This window comes from Otolemur garnettii, unplaced genomic scaffold (genome assembly GCF_000181295.1).
Source record: "Otolemur garnettii isolate 467f Iridium unplaced genomic scaffold, OtoGar3 scaffold00316, whole genome shotgun sequence".
In the NCBI taxonomy this organism is placed as follows: domain Eukaryota; kingdom Metazoa; phylum Chordata; class Mammalia; order Primates; family Galagidae; genus Otolemur; species Otolemur garnettii.
In genome coordinates, this window is record NW_003852711.1 from 25,183 (window position 1) to 45,852 (window position 20,670).

Genomic DNA, 20,670 nt, shown 5'->3' on the forward strand with positions numbered 1-20,670 from the left:
GGGAAAATTTCAACAATAGATCTGTGGTCAAAGGTAAAAATGAGGGGTAAGTCCATTACCAATGATTTTCTCCGTTTATGTATTGAGACAGAGTCTCATTTTGTTGCCCTCCTTAGAGTGATCTTCGATCATAGCTCACAGCAATCTTCAAGTGTTGTCATCAAGTGAACATATTCCCTCAGCTTGGACTCCAGGTGCCTGCACAACATCCAGTCCTTTTTCTTCAGAGATAGGGATCTCACTAATGCTCAGGCTGGATTCCAGTTCAAAAGCTCAGGCAATCCAACTAACTAGGCTTCCCAAAGTGCCAAGATGAAGCTGTGAAACACCACTGCTGGCCACAAGCCCTAGTTTGAAAAATATCCCAAATTCAACATCTAGAGTGGTGGCTCACATGTGTAATCCTAAAACTCTGGGAGTTAGAAGTTAGTTGGTCCAAAGTAACTGGGAACTATGGGGGAGCACATGGACTCACAGATGCTCAGGATGCTGAGGCAATCGAATTTGCTGAGCTCAGGAGTTTGAGATTACGGTTAGTTATGATAACGTGAGGGCACTCTAAAAAGGGAGAAGGAGTCAGACTCTGCATCAAGGAAAAGAAAAATGACTTTGGTAGGATGGAACAATGTGCCTTCCATGTCAATTCATGGTAACCTGTGTGTGCAGGGAGGTAGGGTTGACTGTCTCTTAAGTACTCTCATGACTTGGGTTCTTCTTATGCTGTGAGCCTTTTGAGCACCTCACATTTTAGAAAACATCATCAAGTATCTTAATTGAAATAAGTAGTTCACCTTTGAAAGTATACAATTCTGTGTTCTTAGTACAGTCATAGAATTGTACAGCTATCATCACAATCTAAATTTAGATCTTTGTCTTCCACCCTCACACCAAGAACCTCAATACCTACTAGCAGTCACTTTCATCTTCCACCGAACCCTGCCCCACTTGCCCCGTACTCCTAGCAGACAATTGTCACATTGATGTTTTCTTCTGAGTTCAGTTATACTCAGTGCAGTCTTTCATAACTGGCCTTCTTCCCTTATCATGATTTTAAGGTTCATTCCTATTGTGACATAAATGTGCACTTCATTCCTTTAGATTGTTGAAAAATATTCTATTGATTGAATATGGCATGCTATATTTATCCAATCATCTGTAAATCCCTTTAGTAGTCCTGGAGACATTCTCTTCTCATCTATAATTTTTAAATGATTTTGTCAACAAGATATGATGCCTCTGTCCAAAGCCATTTCTGTGTCTCTTAAGGTGACCATGTGGTATTTATTATTGATTCTATTAACGTAGTGTGTTCTATTAGTTGATTTTCCCATATTGAGCTAGAATGGCAATCCTCATAATAAATCCCATTTGGGATACTCATGGAAAATATCTTGTATGCTAATGGACATTTCTTGTACCTATACAGTATATTTCTTGTAGATTGGATACTGTGTTTCCCCCTTTGTCTCAGACAAATACATTGGTACCATCATAGCTAAAGGTAATGCAAGCTGTTGACCGGAACTGATCCTCCTGAGTTTATCCTTCTCAGAAGCTTAGAGTACAGGCCCATGTCACAACTGTTGGGGAACTTTTCCACTTTTTTTTTTTTTTTTTGACAAGTGGAATATTCCTAGGTTTCTCAGTCTGGGCTGAAACTCCTTAACTTCCAGTGATCTTTCTGCCTTGGCCTCTGAAATTCCTGGGTTTATAGTTGTGAGCTATGGTGCTCATCCGTTCTTATGTTTTAGTGATGGTTTTTCTCTATTTTTCTCATAGATAAGAGCCTGTAGATTAAAAAAAAAAAAAAACAACTCTATTTAGATATAATTAACACACTCCACAATTCACCCATTTCAAGTATAGAATTCAAGAGTACACATTCAGGGATCACTTGTATAGTTTGTTTGTTGTTACTAGAGAAGTTTCCCTTATATGTAGAAGAGAGAGAGAGAGGAAAGAAAGGGATTAAGAAAATAAAAGAATGGAGAGAGCAAGCAAATGAGTGAGAGAGAATTGGAGGAAGGAAGGAGAAAATGAGGGAGGGGCTAAGGGAGGTTGGCAGGGAGTGAAACCATGAAAGATAAAATGACCAAACTTCGTGGCTGACACCTATATTGCTAGCCCTCTGGCAGGCTGAGATAAGAGGAGTTTTTGTTTGAGTGGGTGCTGAGAATGGACTGAGAAAGTGTGAGACCATACCTCTACCAAAAAGAGCAATTTATCTAAGCATTGTAACAGGCATCTCTAGTACTAGCCACATGGGAGTCTCAGGGAGGAGGATTGCCTGCATCCCAGAGTTTGAGGTTGCTATGAGGCCACAAATAATTAGCCTGGGCCACATAAGGAAACGATATCTCAAAAATATTCACACACACAAACATGCACAGATAAACCAACAAAAATTTTCATCATGTAAAAAGGCCAGAATTACTGTGATGGTTGTAGCAAAGTAGAAATGCTTAATACCTATGAAGCTGTAACCAAATGGAGGCTTCTTCTAGGTAGAATAAATTTGTAAGGTTCTCTAAAATGGATGTTTTGGAGTAGGTGTCAAAACTGGTCCTTGAAATAGCATCCTACTTAAGTGACTTTGTCCAGTTGTATCAATTGTAATACAGCTCATGTCACACTGCCGTATAAAATGTCAACTTTTGTGTCAGCTTAGGGCCAGGAAACTCAACCATCAATAGAATCAATAAGGCACAAATGGGAGATCACTTCTATGTCTGTAGATAGGGGCTAAGAAATTTCCTGGTTCAAACACTTTAGAGACACTCGGTGAAATAATCAAAAAATGCCACTTGGTATCTTTGACCAAGCCTGGATCCCTGAAAATAACAGGATGAGGTCACCACATGGTAACTGTGGATGACATCACAATGGATATTGCCCTGGGTTAACATCTTCAAAGTTAGCTTTATTCCTGCAAACATGTGTAGCTGTTGTCCTGGTTTTGTTGATGTTGCTATTGTTGTTGTTGGGTTCAAACTATTACAAAAGAGTGTGGTTCTTTTCTGCAAACTCAATTCCTGCTTCTTAAATTTAGTTTGATCTGTCACCAAGGGATTCAATAACCCTCCCTCTCCTTTTCAAGTCATGGATTTGTAAGCAAATTGAAGAGTGTGGTTTACACCTAGTGCTTCTCTGGGATGTTGTAGATCAAGTACCTGACCCCAAAGATAGGACAGTGATTTTGCAGACCTGACAGATATGTCACACAATTATCAGTGCCACTATTCTCAACGTTGCACTTCTTTCTCTGAAATAGGTTTGTTCAGGAAATTAGGTGTCTCACTGAAGTTCCCCTCTCAAAATCTGGTTAGGCAATGTGTGCTGTAGTGTACTCCATAGCTGCAGTTATTTATAATGATCTTGGGAAATATCAGCCTATCTCCAAATTTCCAACATTCCTGACCTCCATGGCAGGGGTGTCCATAGTTTTGGCTTCTTGTGCACATAGGAATACGAAGAGATATTTTAGGCCACACCAATAAAAACTGGTAAGCAAGAAATAGATATATGCATAATTGTGGTGATATATGTCACCAGGGATATGTAAAACAGTCCTGACATAATCCCTATGTGTCACAGGCACTTTAGGAATGGACACTCCTCAAAGTCCCTGATAAGTTTATTTCTTAAGTAGAGTTCTATAAATTTTTCCATCCAAGACAACAATATTAGGATGCTCTGGGAGGCAAAGGTGGGCAGATACTCTGAGCTCATGTGTTGGAGAAAAGGCTGAGAAAAAGCAAGACACACCTTCAGGCCCTATCTGCGCCAAATAGTTTCTAATCAAATAACAAAGGACACCAAGCCTCATGGACCTTGCCTTTAGTTCCAGCTATCCCAGATCTTGAGCCAGGAGGATCACTTGAACTGAAGAGTTGGATGTCACTGTGTAGTAGGCTGAGGCCATGGCAGTCTAACCATGGCAACATAGTGAAAGTATGTCTTATGATAAGAAAGAAAGAAAGAAAGAAAGAAAGAAAGAAAGAAAGAAAGAAAAGAAAAGAAAAGAAAAGAAAAGAAAAGAAGGAAGGAAGGAAGGAAGGAAAGAAAGAAAGAAAGAAAGAAAGAAGAAAGAAAGAAAATTTGCAAGTCACAGTTTCCCAGAGCAAAAGTACAAGGACAGGTCAGTAGGCAGATGGAATATGAAATAGGGGACTACATGAAGGAGGAGATTTACTGTGGCCTCTGTGGGGAAGAACAATGAGTCAGAACAAGCGTGTATGGGATTTGTTAGTTGGGATATTGTCAATTGATCTGATGGTTAGGTTTTCTTCCAGAGAGGTCTCATCCCTGACTTTGGACTGACTGGAGCAAGGAAATATGGCCCAGATTGAAACAGGCCAACAGAGGCAGTGGAGCGTGTACTCTGGATTTTTAGTGTACATATGAAAAGCCTGATTTTAGTCAATAATTCATTCTGGGGGCAGTTTCCAGGGGAGTACAAGAACATAGGATATCAAAGGGTCAGAGTCATGTAAAGACCAAAGGCTTGACTAATAAAAGTTTTAAGAAAGTATCTCCTTATGAGACAATACTTTCTCCTGTTGACATATAATATAGGGGTAAAATTTCAAAACTACAACCGTGGTAAAAAGTAATAATGAGGGATAAGTCCACTAACAATGATTTACTGTATTTACTTATTGACATAGATTCTTCTTTTGTTGCCCTCAGTAAAGTGCCCTTGTATCAGAGCTCACAGCATTTCTTTCTGACATCTCAGCCATTTGTTTATGAATGGGGTATTCTGATGTGTCTGCCTTGTTTATTGTGTGATTTGATCTATTCTAATTATTCATGTTCCCTGAGTTTTTCCGCTGACTCTGCCCCATGATCATTTTCCACCACTTGGTTAGATAAGTAGATAAGGTTAATTGCACTGGGGCCTCCTGGAGTAGTGATTCACCAGCCTTTTGCCAAGGATCTGTGACTGCTCACTGCAGCTTTTCCCCTACAGCTATGCAAAGACCCATACAGTACTACATTCTGAGACACTGGAGACCTCAGGTGGGGCTAAGTGCCTCTGTCTTGTTTCCATCTGGTCTCTGTCCAGTCCTAGTGAATCAGTAAGTCTTGGTTGAAGTCTCAGCTTTGAAGAAATACCAGCAACAAATACAACCTGCCCCTGACAGGCAACAACTAGAAAAGGAAAATCAAACCTTCCCACAACAACACAACCAGAGTACCACCATGGATAGTCCTCAGGTGACTTGCCCAGATCAAGATTTCCAAATCAATTGTCCCAGTCATCACCCAGACTCAAGTGGGAGAGTTCAAAAGGTCTCCAGCAACTAGATAACAGGCGTCTGCTGACAAGAGTATGACTCGCTCTGATTCTCCTAGGAGTCAGATGGGCCCACTCAGCAAATTAATTAGTCCCAGAATGTTGATTTCTGCTTTCCCACCTTGTACCTCTGTCAGTCTCAGTCACTGGTAACCCCACAGGTCTATAATCCAATTACCTCCAAAGAGCAGATGCTCCAGGGGTTTTCAGTTGCCTGAGTCACAGGGAGATCTATGTCTCCTCGGCCAGGCTCCCACACTCTGCCACTAGTCAGCAGGGCGAGATGAAGCCTAAAAACCTTGAATGCTTAATGGAAGCTGAGGAGTTTCACTCAGTTTCAGCCCTGCCCCAGATTGATGCTGCAGCCACATATCTTCTCTAAGAATTTGGGTTCCTGTCCCAGCTATATTCCCTGTGGGCCAGGTGCTATTTGACTTCACAGAAACTGTGACTCAGCCCTGCCCTCTGATGCGGCCACTGTGTCAATTGTTTTGGAGTTGGCTGCATTCTGTGTTTGGGCCAGTGTGGTTAGAACTCACAAATGACTCTCAGTTCCTGCCTCTCCCTGGGATGGTGCTGCTGGCACACCTGCTTTTGTCCCAGCTTTGCTCCCCTGAAGGCCAGATGCTTCTTGGGCTCAGTAGAGCAGCAATTCTGGCTGAGCCTCACTCTGGGAGTATGCCATCTCTGCATGCATGGATTATTTTCTTTATCCCCACTGTGCTCTGGCCAGGCAGATACTTCCTTGGGCATACCTTTTGCTCAGGAGACCTGCACTTACTTCCCAGACCTGTTCAACAGGGGCTGCCACTGGACTAGAGGCCAGGTTCCCTCTGGTTGCTAAGAGAGGGGGAAAGTGTCTATTCAAAATATCCCCAGGGGTGTCAGCCCTATTATTCCTGCCACTGCCACTCCTGCACTGTGCCTCAGGGCACCACTTCTCCCTCTCCTGTATGGCTCCCTCACTCCACAGTCCCTGCTCCACACCTGTGGCACAGAATCAACACAGAGATGGAGCATCCCAAGCCCCATCCACACACCTCTCAAGGAAATGACCAAGAGCCTGGACTCCATGGGGGACAGGTTTCCAGAACTCAGGGTGAGAGTGGAGGGGAGTGCTGGGAGTTCAGAATTGTGGGCATAGTCTATGTTCAGTTTTATGATTACTGAGAGAGTGCTATGGCACACTAGTGTGTCTTCTCTAGGGAAGGAATTCTGGTTTTCAGAGGGTCTCTCTCATGGGATAATATAGGAGGAGATCTGAACTCTACTCACTTGTTTGTAGAAAGTATACTGCACACAGTTCTCATGGGGGATGGGACACCTGTCTGCCTGGTGATGGATTTTGTACCTATTGATTATTTCCTTGGGGTCACAGTTTGTCTCATCATGGGAGATCTGAGCTCTCCAATCTTTCCCCTTGCCTTAGGTACAAAGCATCATCTTAATTGCTAAACTTCTGTCCTTTAACTATCCTTCTGGATGGTAGCCTCTATGATAAGGTGGCTCCAGTTGGCTGTCTTGCCTCCTACCCCATATTTCCCTTATCATAATGATCTTAAGATTCATTCCTATAGAAACATAAATATGCACTTCATTTCTTTTGACTGTTGCAAATATTAATCATGTGGATATAGCACTTTATATGTATTCAATCATCTGTAAATCCTATTGGTAGTCCTGAAGATGTTCTCTTCTCATTTAACATTTTAAAAAATTTTATCAAGAATATCTGTTACCTTTGACAAATCCTTTTTCTTTGTCTGATGAGGCCACCATTTGGTTTTTCTTATTGAGTCTATTAATGCAGTGTGTTCTATTAGTTGATTTACCCATATCGAGTTAGACTGACAATCCTAGTAATAAATTCCATTTGGGAAACATGTATAAAATATTTTGTATGCTACTGGACTTTTCATGGACCTATACAATATATGTCTTATAGATTTGATGCTGTGTTTCCCTTTTTCTCCAGAAAAATACATTGGTTGGGCAGCACAAGGTGCCCCATATACTAAGGGAGGCGGTTTTAAAGTTGGCCCAGCCAACCTCCAACAAAAATATAGCAGGGCATTGTGGCAGGTACCTGTAGTCTCAGCTACTTGAGAGGTTGAGGCAAGAGAAAGGCCTAAGCCCAGAAGTTGAAGGTTTCTCTTAGCCATGTGATGCCATGGGTGGTAAAGTGAGACTCTGTCTCAAAAAAAAAAAAAAAAATCATCATCATAACTCAAGGAAATCCAAGCTGCTGACCTCAAGTGATCCTCCAGATTTTATCCTCAGTACCTGAGGGTATAGTGCCATGGCATGACTGCTGGGGAAATTTTTCAGTTATTTCTTGAACAAGAGGGGTTTCACTGTGTTACTCAGTCTGGTCTGAAACCCCTTTGCCTCCAGAGATAATTTTGCCTCAGACTCTGAAATTTCTGTTATTATAGGTGTGAAAATATCATGCTCATCCAAGCTTATGTTTTGATGAAGGTTTTTATCTATTTTCCTCATAGATAAAAAAGAAAAACACTCTATTCAGATATAATTCACACACCTCACAATTCACCTATTTCAAGTACAGAGTTCAAGACTACACACTCAAAAATCACTTGGATATTTTGTTTGTTTGTTATTAGAGAACTTTCTCTTAAGGTGTAGAAGAGAGAAATGGAGGAAAGAAAGGGATGAAGGAAAGAAAAGAATGGAGAGAGCAAGTAAATGAGAGAGAAAGAATTGGCAGAAGGAATGATAAAATGAGGGAATGGTGAAGGGGGGTAAAGAAGGATAGAAACAAAGAAAAAAATGAACAATCTTCTTGGCTCACTCCTATAATCCTAGCCCTCTGACAGGCTGAGATGAGTGACATTCTTGAACAAGGGGGTGCTGAGAATGGACAGAGCAAGAATCAGATCCTGTCTCTACTAAAAAGTGAAAAATTAGCTAGGCATTGCGACAGGCAGCTGCAGTCCTAGCCACATGGGAGTTTCAAGAAGAAGGATTACTTGAATCCTGGAGTTTGAGGTTTCTATGATCTAGGCTGAGGCCACAGAACACTACCCTTGGCCACATACTAAAACTGTATCACAAAAATACTCATAAACACACACATGCACAGACAAACCAACAAATTAACAAGTTAACCAATAAATATTTTCATCTTCTAAAACGACCAGAATTACCTTGATGGTTCAGGCAAAGTAGTCATGTTTAAGAACTGTGAAGCTATGACCAAATTGAGGCTGTACCAGGCATATTCAGTTTGTTATCTTCTCTCAAATGGATGTTTTGGGGTAGGCATCATTACACATCCTTGAAATAAAAACACAGGGTCAATGCCTTAGGCTGAATGCGTAGGGTGCCGGCCCCATATAAGTATGGTAGTGGTTTTGAACCTGGACATACCACAACAAAAAATAGCCATGATATGTGTCAGGAAAGTGTAATCCCACCTACTTAGGAGGCTGAGGCAAAAGAATCACCTAAGCCCAGGAGTTGGAGTTTGCTGTGAGCTGCGATTCCATGGCATTCTACCAAGGGCCAAAAAATGAACCTTTGTCTCAAAGAAAAAAAAATAAAAAAAACAGAAGCTCACATACTTCTGAGCTGTCAAGTTCAAAGTCAACCCAGGCTTGCCAAACAACAATGATGGCTGCAAACAAAAAAATAGCTGGGCATTGTGGTGGGTGCCTATAGTCCCAGCTAATTGGGAGGTGTAGGTAGGAGAATCCCTTGAGCCCAGGAGTTGGAGGTTTCTGTGATCTGTGATGCCATGGCAATCTACCCATTGTGACAGCTTGAGACTCTGTCTCAAAAACAAACAAACAAACAAACAAACAAACAAAATATAGTGTCTTACTTAAGTGACTCCATGCAGTTTTGTCAGCTGTGATGCAACTTGATTCACACTGCTGTATAAAATTTTAAATGTTGCATCAGTCTAGTGCTGAGAATCTCAACCATCAATAGAATCAATAATGCACAAAGGGGTTATCAGTTGTCTGTCTGTGGATGGAGGGCTGAGAAATTTTCTGCTTTAAACACTTGAGGGACACCAGATGAAGTGAGCTGAAAAGGCTACTAATTATTTTTCACCAGAAGCCTATATCCCAGGACACTAAAGGATGAAGTCACTACATGGTCACCATGGATGACATCACAATGGGTGTTGCGCTGTGTTACCATTTTCAAGCTGAACCTTATTTCTGCTAAGTATGTGTAGTGGTTATCCAGGTATGTTGTTGGGTCCAAACTGTTACAAAAGAGAGGGATTCTTTTCTCAGCACTCGATTCCTGCTTCCTAAATTTTCTTTGTATGTGTGGCCATGGGATTCAACAACCCGTCCTTTCCTTTTCATGATATGTATTTGTAATCAAATGGAAAAGTGTGGTTTACAACTCGTGGTGCCCTGCCATGTTATAGACAAAGAACCTGAGCCCAAAGATCAGACAGTGATTTTACAGACCTGACAGGTATGTCACACAATTATCAGTTCAACATTTGTGATGTATTACTTCTTTCAATAGAATAGGCATGTTTGGGAAGTTAGGGGTCTCACTGAGGGTCCACTTTTGACATTTGGTTAGACAATGTGCCCAGTAGTATACTCCATAGCTGCAGTTATTTATGGTTATCATGGCAAATATCAGCCTATCTGGAAAGGTCCAACATTCCAGACTTCTGTGCCAGGTGTGTCCATATTTTGGCTTCTTGGCCACATAGGAAGTAAAAGAGTTATGTTGAGCCACATATTCAATACAGAAACGCTAATGACACTTGATAAGCAAAAAAGAGATTCGTGCATAATTGTGGTGATATATGCCAACATGGATATGCCAAACAGTCTTGACATAAACTCTATTTGTCACTGGGGGCTGAGGATTGAACACTCCTCAAAGACCTCGACAAGATCATTTCTTCAGTAGAGCTCAGTGACTTGTGCCACTTATGACTAGACTGTTTGGATGTTCTGGGAGGCCAAGGTGGGCTGATTACCTGAGCTCAATTGTTGGAGACAAGGCTGAGCCACAGGAAGACACACTCAACCCCAATCTCCTACCAGGTTTTGAAATGAAACCAAGCCACAGAAATAGAAAGGTGGACCCCACTTTGATGCAATAATTGATAAAATTTATTACACCTGCAGTGGGCTGATACCACAAGGACATGCAGCCTTGAATAGCAGGTGAAAAGTCTTTATAACTGTTATTCTGCATAATCATGCATAGTCAGCAAGCTAGCGCAATACAGAAGCCAATCATAGTGGTTAAAGTGGGGTTGCAGGGTGAGGGGTACATATTGATTTATAAATCACAAGATACATCACAAACATAATACTTCATTATCATAATATGGGGTATATCATAAGGGGTTGCACAATTCAGGGTGGAGGTACATGCTAACTTAAGGTACATTAACTTACAAATCATTAAATGAGGGGTACAAACAAGTATTGGGTAAGTTTCCAAGAACAACTTGGGCCCTTTTCACCCAGGCCTTTATTTTGAATCCACCCCTCTCTTCCTTCCATTTCTTATCTTCATGCTCCTTCCTAGAATTTAACTTCTCCTCCCTTGTGGCGGCTGAGGCTAAAAGGCTTAGGAGAAATTAGTTTTTCAAGAGTAAGGGGTTTGTTGCATTCCCTACTGGTCTTGGGAGGTTAGGGGCTGGGGGCTTGGTTATTACAGTTTCTACTCATATATAAAAGGTAGCCAAGCCTTGTAGCATTGTCTTATTTCTAGCTACTCCAGAGGCTGAGGAAAGATTATTCCTTAAAAGCAAGAGTTGGATTTCTCTCTGTGGTAGGCTGAGGCCATGACACTCTAGCCTGGGCAATAGCGTGAGAGTATCTCTCATGAAAAATAGTAAAAGATAGGATGAAAGAAAGAAAATTTGCTATGAACAATTTCCAGGAGCAAAAAGTACAGGAAGAGGTCAGTAGGCACAAGAAATAGGAGGCTAAAGAAAGGAGGAGATTCATTGTAGCCTCTGTAGGTAGGATCAATGATTCAGGACACGTGGGGCTGGGATTGGTTTGTTATGATATTGCCAGTTGATCTGATGGGTAGGGGTTGTCCAAAGATGTCTAGTTCCTGGCCTGGGACTGATTGGGTTAAGGGAATATTGGACCATATTGAAGGACCTCAACAGAAGAGATGGAGGGTATATTCTGGATTTTTTTAGTGTGCATATGAAAAGCCTGATTTGAGGCAAGAATTCACTGTATGGACAGTTTCCTGTGACTACAAAAATGTAGAATATCAAAGGGTCACAGTTACATAAAATTCAAAGGCTTGGCTAATACAAATTTTAGGAATGCAATTTCTCTATGAAGAGAATATGTTCTCTAGTTGAAATCTAATCTAGGGGCAAAATTTCAACACTACAAACATGGCAAAAAATTAAAATGAGGAGTGTGTCCCCTACCAATGTTTTTCTCCATTTATGTATTGAAGCAGTCTCATTTTGTTGCCCTCGATAGAGTGCTGTGGTATCATAACTCATAGCAATCTTTACATGTTGTCATCAAGTGAACCTATTCCCTCAGCTGGGAATCCAGCTGCCTGCATAACATCCAGCAGTTTTTTTTTTTTTATTCTTCAGAGATGAGGATCTCACTAGTGTTTGGTCTAGTCTACAATACATAAACACACACAATCCAATTTACTGGGCTTCCCTAAGTGCCAAGATGACAGGTATGAAACCTCCCCACTACCCAAACCGCAGTTTGAAAAATATTCCACCTTCAAGTCTGCAGTGGTTACTCATACCTGTAATCCTAACACTCAGGAAGGCAGAAGCGGTTGGTCCAAGGTAACTGGGCACTGGTGAGGGTGGGGCATCTGGACTCCCAGATAGTCAGGAGGCTGATGCAATAAGAACTGTAGAGGCCAAGAGTATGAGATTGCAGAAGCTATTATGAAATCAGGGCGCTCTACCTAGGAGGAAGTAGTCATACTCTGTGTCAAGTAAAAAGAAAATGAGAACTTCAGTACCATGGAACAATTTCCTTCCATGACAATTCATGGAAGCTTGTGTGTGAGCAGGGAGATAGGTTTGACTATCTCTCAGGTACTCTCATGACATGGGTGCTTCTTATGCTGTGAGCCTTTTGAGCTCCTCAATTTTGGAAAACATTGTCAAGTAGACTTATTGAAATAAGAAGTTCACCTTTTGAAAGTATACAATTCTATTTTTCTTAGTATAGTGACACAATTACACAGCTATCGTCACAATCTAATTTTGAATCTTTGTCTTCTGCCCCCACACAAAGAACATTAATACCTACTAGCAGTCACTTTCATCTTCAACTCTACCCTACTCAACTTGCCCCCTACCCCTAGCAGACAATCTGCCTTGTCTTGATGTTTTCTTCTGAATTCAGTCATACTCTGTGTGGTCTTGTATAACTGGACTTGTCCCTTATTACAATGATTGTACAGTTCATTCCTATTATAACATAAATGTGACCTTCATTCCTTTTGATTGTTGAAAAATAATCCATTATGTGGCACTCTACTCTTTTGAGCTACAGGTGACACCCTCTCATCGAAGGTTTTTAAAAGGTTTTATGAACAAGTTATGTTGCCTGTGTCAAAAGCCTTTTCTGTGTCTCTTGAGGTGATGATGCAGTTGTTATTATTAATTCTATTAATGTAGTGTGTTCTAACATTTTATTTTCCTATATTGAGCTAGACTGGCAATCCTGGTAATAAATGCCATTTGGGGTGGCCCCGCTAGCTCAAATGGCTAAGATGCCAGTCACATCTAGCCTGGGCCTGCCAAACAACAATGACAACTACAACCAAAATATAGCCAGGCATAGTCCTGGGCACCTGTGGTCCCAGCTACCTGGGAGGCTGAGGCAAGAGAATCACTGAAGCCCAGGACTTGGAGGTTGCTGAGAGCTGTGATGCCATGACACTCTACCCAGGGTTGATATCTTGAGCCTCTGTGTCAAAAATAAATAAATAAATCCCATTTGTTATACATGTATAAAATATTTTCTATGCTACCGACTTTTCCTGCAACTATACAGTATAACTCTTATAGATTGGACATAGTTTTTTCCCCTTTTGCCCCAGAAAAATACATTGGTACCATCACAGGTCTAGGAAATGCAAGTTGCTAAACTCAAGTGATCCTACTGACAGTATCCTTCTCAGGAGCTAAGACTATAGGTCCATGTCGCCATGGAAGTGTTGCATTTATTTCTATGACAAGTGGGGTCTTACTAAGCTGCTCAGTCTGGTCTGAAACCCCTAAGCTTCCAGTGATCTCTCTGACCTGGCCTCTGAAATTTCTGAGACTATAGGTGTGAGCTACATTCTTCATCCATGCTCATGTTTTTGTGAAGGTTTTTCTCTATTTTCCTAATAGATAACAGCCCGTAGATTAAAATATAACAACTCTATTCAGATATAATTCACATACTCCACATTTCACCCATTTCAACTATAGAGTTCAAGACTACACATTCAGGGACCACTTGTATAGTTTGTTAGTTTGTTACTAGAGAAGTTTCCCTTAAGGTGTAGAGGATAGAAATGGAGGTAAGAAAAAAAATGATGGAAAAAAAATAATGGAGAGAGCAAGCAAATGAGAGAGACAGAATAGGAGGAAGGAAGGATAAAGTGAGGGGGACGAAGAGAGGGAGGGAGGGAGGGAAAAAAGAAATAAAAAATGTCCAAACTTGGTGGTTCACATCTACAATCATAGCCCTCTGGCAGGAGGAGATGAGTGGAGTTCTTGAATGAGGGAGTGCAGAGATCGGACAGAGAGCAAGTGTCAGATGTCGTCTCTATGAAAAAGTGAAAAATTATCTAGGCATTATGACAGTCACCTGTCGCCCTAGCCACATGAAAGTATCGGACAGTAGGGTTGCCTGAATCCTGGAATTTGAGGTTGCTATGATCTAGGCTGAGGCTGCAAAAGACTAGCCTGGCCACATATGGAAACCGTATCTCAAAAATACCCATAAACACAACCATGTACAGACAAACCAACAAATATTTCCATCACCTAAAAAGGCCAGAATTACTTTGATGGTTGAAGCAAAGTAGACAACTTTAAGAACTGTGAAGCTGTGATTAAATGTTGGTTGTAGCCAGGCATAGTAAATTCATAAGCTTCTCTCAAATAGATGTTTTGGTGTCGGTGTCAAACAGGTTGTTGAAATAGCATCCCAGGGGTCGTGCCTGGGGTTCTGTGGGTTGGGCTTCAGCCCCATATAATGAGTGGTGAGTTCGACCCTGTCCCTGGCCAAAAATAGCCAGGGATTCTGGCAGGCACCTGTATTTCCAGCTACTAGAGAGGCTGACGAAAAGAATCACCTAAGTCTAGGAGTTGGAACTTTCTGTGACATGCAGTTCCACACCAATCTACTGAGGGTGACAAATTGAATCTCTGTCTCAAAGAAAAAAAGTAGTGTCCTAATTAAATGACTCCATGCAATTTTCTCAGCTGTGATGCAGACTGAGTCACACTACTTTCCAAAATCTCAACTGCTGTGTCAGCCTAGTGCTGTGAATCACAAAGGTCAATAGAATTAATAAGGTACTAATGGGAGATCATTTCTTTGTATGTGGATGGACAGCTAAGAAGTATCCTGGTTCAAACACTTGAGGGACACCAGCTGAAGTGAGCAGAAAAGGCAACTTAGTATTTCTGACCAGAAGCCTTGATCCTAGGACATTATAGGATGAAGCCACTACACGGTCACCATGGATGACATCACAATGTGTGTTGCCCTGGGTTACCATATTTAAGCTTAACCTTATTCCTCCTAAGCATGGGTAGTGGCTGTATGCATTTCTTATTGGGTTCAAACTGTTGCAAAACAGTGGGGTTTATTTCTCTACACTCAATTACTGCTTCCTAAAGTTTGTTTGTAACTATAGCCAAGGGATTCAACAACCCTTCCTTTGCTTTTCATGTCATGGATTTGTAAGCAAATGGAAGAGTGTGGTTTACACATGGTTCTTCCCTGGGATGTTATAGAACATGAACTTGAGCCCAGATTTTGGACAGTGATTTGACAGATCTAACAGGTACGTCACACAATTCCCAGTTCAGCTTTTCATGATGTTTTACTTCTTTCTCTAGAATAGGCTTGTTTCAGATGGTAGGCGTCTCACTGAATTTACTCTCTCCAAATTTGGTTAGGCAATGTATCCAGTAGTGACCTCTATATCTAAAGTTATTTATGATGATCATGGGAATTATCAACCTATCTGAAAAATTCCAACAATCCTGACCTCAATGCAAGATGTATCCAAAATTTGGCCTCTTGGCCACATAGGACATTGACAAGTTATATTGTGTAACATGTTTAATACACAATAACTCATGAAACATGGTAATCAAAAAGAGATCCATGCATAATTGTGGTGATCTGCCACCATGGATATGTAAACTGTCCTGACATAGTCCCTATGTGTCACCAAAGCCTGAGGATTGGACACTCCTCAAAGCCCCCGATAAGGTCATCTTTTAAGCAGAGTTCAATGATTTTGCAATGCATGACTACAATATTTGGATGCTCTGGGAGGCAATGGTTGGTTGATCCTCTGAGCTCACGTGTTGGAATCAAGGCTGAGCAACAGAAAGTCATCCTTACCCTTGATCTCCCACCTGGTTTCTACTCAAATAGAAAAGGTAGTCAAGGGCTTCTCACCTAAGATGGTGGCCAAGTAACAGCTTCTGTGCAGCTTGGCACAGTGCAAGTGAGGAGAGAAGACTCCGGGCATCTCTGGCAGGGGGTTTAGCACAGAGTCTTCCCTTTGGTGTCACAGGAAGTCAGCGAGAGACTTTGGGACCCCATGAGGAGGACAGAAGCAGTGGAAAACTGGCAAATGGTAAGTGTGCTTGTGCATTTGTTCGGTGGAGGCTGCCTGCAGTTGTAACCATAGCAAAAGAGAACCTGCAAATAGGAAAAGCCTTAGCTGTGGTTGGTTTTGGTATTTTGGGACTTGGGCAATAGATTAAACTGCCTTGGGAGACCTTGGGCGAGTGTGTGCATGAATCTGGGCATTGTCTGAGGCCCTGGACTGAGCCACTGAACCAGAAAAGAGCTAAAATCCTTCAGCTGTGGGCTTCCCACACAGCTTCTGTGTTGGTGCTTCCCCTGCATGTTGTAGTGTGAGTATTGGCAGGGAGACCTTGGGTGAGTAATCTAGTGACTGAGCTGCCCAAAGGCAGGGACTGAGACACTTGGGAAGCGTGGAGATCCAAATGTTTGGCAGATTATCAGCCTTAGCTCTAAGGAGCATAGAGGGAGACTGGATTTAGTGCACTGGATAAGCAGGCAGCCATGCCAGGAGAGATCTCAAGTATAAGTGCTTTCCTTGGAAAGCTTCTTCATGGCCAAGGTTCATAGTTCAGAGTGACTTTTAAGTGGGCTGAGGAGACCTTTGGGCTCCCAAGCCTGTGGGGTCTGAGAGATCAGCAGAGGCCTCCAGTCTCCATCTGGTACAGCTGTATCAATATCATGATTAACATCTCATACCTCAGATGATCACCTGTTGTCCAGAATATTCAGCAAGATATATATATATATATATATATATATATGCTGTATGGTTTTATCGTTCGGGTGTTTCTGTTTTTTTTTTTCTTTTTTTTTCTTAATTTCAACATTTTTTCTTGACATTTTTCTGTTTTATTTCCCCTATTCTGGTTTAAATACAATCTTTAATTTTTGCTTTGTTTAACAATTAGAATTTATTTTTTTCCAGTGTTTCTGTTCCTATTATTTGTTTTTTTCCCCCAGTTTTATACCATAAGGGTTTTTCTCATTTTTTTCTTTGTTTTGATTTATAGAATTTTTGTTTTTCCTCACTACTTGGTGGAAGTGGGGTACTGTGTCTATTCCAGCTGGCAAAGGACTGTGACCTCAAGCAAGTCACCCAACCCAGCACCCCCAGAGATTGGGGGTCTTTAAGGTTGGGTCATAGTACCCTACTATTCAGTAGATTACTCTTGTTTCTTTCATTCATTGCCTTTCTTCTTTTAATCAATATTTTCTTTTATTCACACCCTCTTTATCTTTTTATTTTCTTTTTAAAATCTTTATTACATTATTGCTCTTCAATCTTCTCATCCTCCTAGTCCCTTACCAAAAGGACTTGTTAAAGCTTTTGGCCAGTGGCACAGTAACTTAAAGAGCAATAAGAAGTGAAAGGAAAATAAAGGTAAGGAAACAGATACTAGAAAGGGCACATAAAGAATGAGCAAGAAAAACCCTGGCAACATGAAATACAAGTCCAGATTCACCCCTTCTAGGGATCATGAGGTAGCTACAGTAGAGGATTCCTCCTATAAAGAAATGTTAGAAATGACAGAAGGGGAATGTAAAATATAGATGAGAGGAATGAAGGAAATTGCTGAGAAAATGGAAAACAATCTAAAATCAATGAAGGAAATTGCAGAGAAAGTGGAAAATAACCAAAAGTAAATCCAAAAACAGAATCAAATAAGAGATGAATGATAACAAAAAATATAGAAAGGATATAGCATAGGTGAAGGAACTGAAGCAGTTAGTTAGGGAACTTAAGGATGCAATAGAAAGTATCAACAACAGATTAGATCATGCAGAAGAAAGAATATCAGAGGTCAAGGATAAAGATCTTGAGATAACTCAGATAGTTAAAGAGGCAGAAAAGAAGGGAGAGAAAGCAGAACATTCACTCACAAAATTATAGGATTCTATGAAGTATTCAAACATATGAGTTATAGTTATCCCAGAAGGAGAACAGTGCCTCAGAGGAATGGAAGCCATTCTAGAGAATATTATAAATAAAAATTTCACCACAGATTCTGACATACTCCTTTCAGAGGGACATCAGTCCCCTGGTCACCTCAACCCAAATAGAGCTCCTCTAAGTCATGTTGTGATGAATTTATCTAAAGTCAAGACAAAAGAAAAGATTTGGCAAGCTGACAGGAGTAAGCACTAACTGACCTACAGGACCAAATCTATCAGGGTGACCATGGACTTCCCTAATGAAAATTTTCAAACCAGAAGAAAATGGTCATCTATCTTTAATATACTTAAACAGAACAATTTCTAGCCCAGAATTCTCTATCCCACTAAGCTAAGCCTTAAAATTGATGGAGAAATCAAATCATTTATTGATATGCAAATATTGAGGAAATTTGCCACAACAAGACAAGCTATACAGGAAATATTTCAACCTGTTCTAAACACTGACCATCACAATGGACCTACAGCAAAGTAAACATGTAAAAATTACAGGACAGAATCTAGTTTACACAATGATGCAAAAGACAAAACTAAGCAATGGACACTCACAACATAAGATGAATAGAACATTACCACACTTAACAATTATCTCAATAAGTGTCAATTCCTTGAATTCCCCACATAAGAGGCATAAATTGGGTGACTGGATTAAAAAAACAAAAGCCATCTATTTGCTATCTGCAGGAAACACACCTCCCATTAAACAAATTAAAACTCAGAATTAAGGGTTGGGAGCCAACTTTTTAGGTAAACAGAATTCAGAAAAAAGAAGAGGGGTTGCAATCTTATTTTCAGACACATGTGGATTTAAAGCAACTAAAATGAAGAAAGACAATGATGGTCACTTCATATTGGTCAAGGGAAAAATACAACAAGAAGACATTTCAATTGTAATTATTTATGCACCCAATTTAAATGCTCCCAGATTCTTGAAACAGACCTTGCTTAGTCTGAGCAGTATGATATCCTATAACACCATAATAACAGGGAGCTTCAACATCCCTCTATCAGAGCTTGAATATCTTCTAAATATAAATTAAACAAAACTAGTAGACATTTAAATGAGACCCTAGAATAACTGTCCTTGATAAATGTATATGGAACACTTCATCACAAAGATAAGGAATATACATTCTTATCATCGTCCTGTGGAACATTCTCCAAAATTGATCATATCCTAGGACACAAAACAAACCTCAACAGAATCAAAATAATTGAAATTCTACCTTGCATCTTTTCAGACTACAAGGCACTAAAAGTGTAACTCAAATCCGACAAAAATGCTCAATCTCACACAAAGTCATGGAAATTAAACAGTCTTATGCTGAAGGACAGTTGGGTTCAGGAAGAAATAAAAGAGGAAATCATTAACTTCCTTGAGTATAACAACAATGAAGACACAAAACCAAACCTATGAGATACAACCTACCAAAACCTATGAGATACAACAAAATCAATTGCTGAGAGGAAAATTTATCTCTTTAGAAGCCTACATTAGAAAAACAGAAAGAGGCTTGGCGCCTGCGGCTTAAGTGGCTAAAATGCCAGCCACATACTGCTGAGCTGGCAGGTTCAAATCCAGCCCAGCCCAGCCCACCAAACAATGATGGCTGCAACCAAAAAATAGTTGGTCATTGTGGCGGGTTCCTATGGACTCAGCTACTTGGGAGGCAGAGGCAGGAGACTGGCTTGAGTCCAAGAGTTGGAGGTTGCTGTGAGCTGTGAAAAAACGAAAAACAAAAGAAAAACAGAAAGAGAGTGCATCAATAAACTCACAAGTCATCTGATGAAATTGGAAAAAGAAGAACAACCTAAGCCGAAACCCAGGAGAAGAAAAGAAATATTTAAAATTACATCAGAGATTAATTAAATTGAAAACAAAAGAATCACTCCCAAAATCAATGGAATAAGGAGTTGGGTTTTTGAAAAAATAAATAAAATAGATAAACCTTTGGCAAGACTAAGCAGAAATAAAATAGTAAAATCTCTAGTAACCTCAATCAGAAATTATAAAGGGGAAATAACAACTTAACCCAGAAGAAATATCCTGAACAGACCAATTTCAAGCACTGAGATCAAAGAAACAATAAAAATCTTCCAACAAAACATGTCCTGGGCCATATGACGTCACACCAGAATTCTATCAAACCTTCAAAGAAGAGCTTATTCGTATACTGCAGAAATTATTCCAAAAAATTGAGGAGGAAGGAATCTTCCCCAACACATTCTATGAAGCAAACATTACTCTGATACCAAAACCAGGACAAGAGCCAACTAAAAAGGAGAATTTCAGACCAATTTCACTAATGAATATAGATACAAAAAATCTCAACAAAATCTTAGCCAATAGATTACAGTTTATCAAAAAAGTCATGCATCATGATCAAATAAGTTTCATCCCAAGGATACAAGGCTGGTTTAATATACACAAGTCCATAAAGGTTATTCACTGTATCAACAAAAGCAAAACTAAACACTATATGATACTCTCAATAGATGCAGAAAAAGCATTTGATAAAATCCAGCATCTGTATCTAATTAGAATGCTGAGGAATATAGGCATAGGTGGCATATTTCTGAAACTGATTGAAGCTATCTATGACAAAACCACAGCTAATAGTT